This window comes from Puma concolor, chromosome A3 (assembly GCF_028749965.1).
Source record: "Puma concolor isolate L17-30 chromosome A3, mPumCon1.1.hap2, whole genome shotgun sequence".
NCBI lineage: Eukaryota > Metazoa > Chordata > Mammalia > Carnivora > Felidae > Puma > Puma concolor.
Genome location: NC_141669.1, coordinates 95,366,392 through 95,371,485, shown reverse-complemented (window position 1 = coordinate 95,371,485; position 5,094 = coordinate 95,366,392). Strand labels below are relative to the sequence as shown.

At 41.5% G+C, this 5,094-nt stretch overlaps 1 non-coding gene across 1 annotated transcript; it reads left to right on the top strand.

Annotated features, from left to right (window-relative positions):
- Nucleotides 1-2,024: 2,024 nt before the first annotated feature.
- On the top strand, nucleotides 2,025-2,132 carry LOC112869797 (U6 spliceosomal RNA). Its single transcript, XR_003224443.1, has one exon. It is a non-coding gene; the product is annotated as a U6 spliceosomal RNA (small nuclear RNA).
- Nucleotides 2,133-5,094: the final 2,962 nt, after the last annotated feature.

The window sequence follows — 5,094 nt, the reverse complement described above, 5'->3', positions numbered from 1 at the left end:
ACATAGTCTCTGGGAGGTGATCCCAGGATGCAGAGTGAAAGGGAGAGGAAAGGGAAGGCAGCCAGCAAGAGGGGGTGTTAAAGAGCAGGTTACCACATGGACAATGATAACTTGCAATCGCAATGGGGACACAGCCTGGGGATACACCTTATTACTGTGTCACTGAGGAGTGAGGAAATTGGAGTATTTTTTCACCACCTAGTATCCTTCCTATCTTCCCTGATTGAGGATTGCTGCGGGGATTGAGGGAAAGTCAGATCTTCAGCACTTTGGGTCTGCATCTACCTGGCTGTGCCAGGTAATGCCTTCAAGCAGAAAGACCCAGGAACCAGCCAAGATGATATGAGCAGAACACTAAAAGTCAGCTACACTCTCATACAAGCAAATGAAGTCAGCAATACTACCCCTTTTTACATATTAAGGAAACAAGGTTATGAAAGGTTAAACTATCTGTCCAGGGTCACACAGTTAGCCAATGACAGAGCTAGGATTCTATCCTAGGTTGAACTGGCCCCAGAGTTTTTCTCTGCTATCACAAATGGCTGCTGTGCATCCAGGGGCCTCTGGGGACCCTTCTAAGTGGTCACCTTCTGAAAAATCAGCTGATCCAGACTATTAGACCTGAAAAGATATGACTCTTGTTTCCTGATGTATCCTGGTTCCTAGAACAGTACCTGACATGTGGCATGCACTTACAAGTGAATGAATGAATGAGGGTAAACTCTGAAATGTCTTCAGGGGTCTAATTGCAGGTGTTAATGGGACTGGGGAGGATTACAGTTCATTGCCTAGTGGTGTAGCCACTTACTCCTAGGTTCCTGTATGTATTTCCCATTCATTCATTCTTTCTTTCTTTCAACTAATATAATATTGGTTCATTCAACTAAAGATACTGAGTACCTATTATACACAAAGCACCATGCTACATGCTATATTTTCAGTTGAGAGACAATTATTCCTGAGCCTGCCTCCATGGAGTTCACAGTCAAGAGAAGGGGGCAGGCATTAATCAAAAGAATCATACAAATTACATCTGAAAAAGCCTCTTGTTCACATTTAAATTTACAGAAAAAAAAGGTAAGGAGAGTGGAACATGTTAGACATGACCCAGAGAACTGTCAGTGAAATCCAGACTCTATGAAACTCTATAGGACAATCCACTTCAACAAATAAATTTCAATGGGAGAAAATGAAGGTGTGGAGAGAAACACCTACAAATTAAGAGATTTAAAATACATATCAATTAATCACACTATGTGACTCCTATTTTGATGCTAATTCAAACAAACTATAAAACTTATGTAAGATAAGTAGACATTTGGAATGATTGGATATTTGTTATTGAAGAATTATTGTACTTATTTTCAATGTGATAGTATTATAGTTGTGTTTAGAAAAGAAGAGTCTTTCTTGTTAAGAGACATATAATGAAATATTTATGGATGAAATAGGATGTCTTGGATTGGCTTCAAAAGGAAGGAAAGATGTGGATATGACTAGATTTCCCATGAGTTGACAAAATGTTGAAACTCATAACGGTGGCTTGGAAGTTCATGATACTATGTTGTCTACTTTGGTATGGTTGAAATTTTTCACAATATAAAGTTTATAGAAAGGATCACACAAATATTTTGTTATAAACCAAGGATCAAGGATGGGGAACCATGAAGATTGGAACAGGTGAACCTGATAGACAGGCAGGCCCAGGAAGGTTTCCCTGGCAAGAAAGGGTGTTTCCTTTTCTGTATTGATTCTATTTATTTAAAAATAATATTTTTGGAAATATATTTTTGAAATCATTTTCCTTCCCCCCCCCTTTTTTCTGGTAGAGAAACTCTTCAAAGTACATAATACTAAGTGGGAATATATTTTTTCTTGTCTCTATATTTGCAAAAGTGCTTATTTTCTTTCCTAACTTGAAATTTGTTGGCTTGAGTGGAAAACAGAAGGAGATCCAAGGATGTCATTATCCTAATAAAACCTTATTGCCTGAATATCCATCACACATTAAACAATTACTGAGAGTGCTAGCTTCAGCAGCACACGTACTAAAATTGGAAGGACACAGAGAAGACTAGCATGGCCCTTATGTAAGAAAGACATAACAAATTTGGGAAGCAATGCATATTTTGTGTCTACGTGGGAAGATGGATGTTTGCTGAACCTCTTGAGGTAACCATTTCACAATATGTGTAAATCAAACCATCATACTGTATGCCTTAAACTTATACAATGATCAGGGTGCCTGGGTGGCGCAGTCGGTTAAGCGTCCGACTTCACCCAGGTCACGATCTCGCGGTCCATGAGTTCGAGCCCCGTGTCGGGCTCTGGGCTGATGGCTCAGAGCCTGGAGCCTGTTTCCGATTCTGTGTCTCCCTCTCTCTCTGCCCCTCCCCCGTTCATGCTCTGTCTCTCTCTGTCCCAAAAATAAACGTTGAAAAAAAATTAAAAAAAAAAAAAAACTTATACAATGATGCATGTCAACTATTTCTCAGTAAAACTGGAAAAACATAATTACTGAGATTCTTTGTGGAAAGCGGGTTAAGGGGTTTTAAATTAAGGCCACACATTCTTTGAAGCCCCTCCCATCTAGAGATATAGACTGTATCCCCTCCCCTTTGAGTCTGGACCAGCTTGTGATTGCTTCAACCTAAAGAATGCAGTGAGAGTGGTTAAGGTGTGATCTCTGAGGTTGGAAAAGCCTGGGAATCTTCACCTGTTTCTCTTGGGACATTCACTGTGGGAGCCATAGCTGCCATATAAGGAGTCTGACCAACCCAAGGCTACCATGCTGGGAGGAAGCCCTAGCTGGTGGGGCGGCCCCATGTGGGTGCTCTGATTGACAGTCCCAGCTGAAGTTCTAGCCTAGCTAGCATCAACTACCAAACCTGTGGGTAAGGAGGCCTCTAAGTGACTCCGGCCCCCAACTGGTTAGTTACCCTTAGCCATTAAGTCTTCATAGCTTCATTCATCCCACATCATAGAGCAGAGACAAGCCATACCTACTATGCCTTTTTTTGTGTGTGAGCAAAATAAAATTATTACTTCATGCCACTAAGTTTGGGAATGGTTTGTTATATAGCTATAGCAACCAGAACAGAGGGCCAGCAGGAGGACTGGTAAGCAGGTACTCTTAGAATGCATTTAATAAGGAACCTCAGTGCTCACAACAGCTGTGGAAGAGCTGGAGGTAAGGAAGGCAGGGGCTACCACTGGACCACACTGCTGCAGCAGGAGGTCATGAGACTATGTTCACTCCTGCCCTCACAAATGCCACCAGAACAGTCTTCTCACACACATCACTGCAAACTGGGAGGTTACAGGCTGCCTGTCAACCATCATCTCTGCAGAAGTACCCTCCACATCCCTTCCACCATCCAAATTTTGCATGAATAAATAACACTGGCAAAAATTGAATTTAGAATCCTAGCTGCAAGGGAGCCTGGAGAGGCTAAGAAGTTTAGTTTTCAGACTTCCAGCTTCTACAGTGCAGTGGGAGGTGGGACAGAATTAGGTGAAAGTAAAAAACCTTGGCCCTGGAGAGTTATTTCTCTTCTTGGAGGTAGAAGGAGAAACAAGATGAATTCAGGTTTTCCATTTTGATATTTACGAATGTAAAGCATTTATTTAAATCCCCTTTAGAAAATAATCAAATTTTCATTTTACAGAAGAGGCAGGGCTTGGAGAATGAACAATCTGCACAGTGAGAACACATAAGCAGAACCAGGACCAGGTAAAATGGCAGGTGCTGGAAAGGAGACCTGGGTCCCCAGCTTAGAGGAGGAGGTAGCATTGGAGAGGGGCAGAGCAGGGCTGGCCTCCATCACCACCATCACACCTGTGAGGTCTGCCACTTTGCTATTAGGCAATCCCAAGGTCTGGGGAATAGGAGTTCACCTTAAGGACCGGATAGGACTAGAGGTAACTGGTACTCAATATTTCCTTACATCTTCGTTGTCACACCTTCTCTCTGAGCCTTAATTCCCTTACTAATAAAATGGAGGATAATAGCTTATAGACTCATATTATAAGAAAGCATACGTGAAACTACATAACAGATCATTCCCTATCCTCTCTGATAAGTGTCCTTTCCTTCCTGACATGAGGCAGTAAATGGTTGTAAATGAGATATCTGACATAAAGAGTTTCTCTTTTTTTTAATTTTTTAAAATTTTATTTTAAAAATAAAATAAATAAAATTTATTCATTTTTTGAGAGACAGAGACAGAGCATGAGTGGGGAAGAGGTAGAGAGAGAGGGAGACATAGAATCCGATGCAAGCTCCAGGCTCCAAGCTGTCAGCACAGAGCTTGAACTCACAGACTGTGAGATCATGACCTGAGCCGAAGTTGGACACCCAACCAACTGAGCCACCCAGGTACCCCAAAGAGTTTCTCTCTTAATCGTATTTCTCCACTTCTTGAACACAAATGGTAGCATTGTGGTGTCTTTTCTCTTTTCAATCCTTCCCATTCTTTTTCCTCCAGAAATACCAACATGAGCTTGTAGAATCTCTCCTTTGAAAAAAGTGTCATGGAGCTGGGCACACATAACTGAACCAATAACTTTCAACTTGCTTTTCTAGTAGTGTATCTGAGGTCCCAGATAATTTTCTCCAAAGCTTCTCTAACCTCTCACCAGCTGGTGTTTCTTATAACCCCATTATACACCTGGATGGGTCTGCTTGAGACTCTTCTATCTTCAACTACCTAATGAGCCATTGTGATCAAGAGGGCACCTTCAGCTGGCCTTACAACTCACCATGACGGTAAGTAATCCTTTGTCAAGTTGTTCTCATCATCACCTTGCAACAAGCTCTTGAAAAACATGAGGACTCTTAAGTGGCTACTGACTTGAAAGTGATAATAATGTGGCTTTTGGTGAGACCACATCAGTACCCCTTATGTTGGCCTAAAAGTTGATGAAGATTTTCTACTTGTGCAGCAGTTTCCTTGCATAAAATGGGCATACCTGTACTTTCTGCTTTATGAAAACCTCCTGGCAAGCTCTGATTAGATGCAATCCTCCCCTCACAGAAATCTTAGTGACTTCATGAGGTAGTCAGAAATTAATCTCAGTTCTCTGAATTCTCTC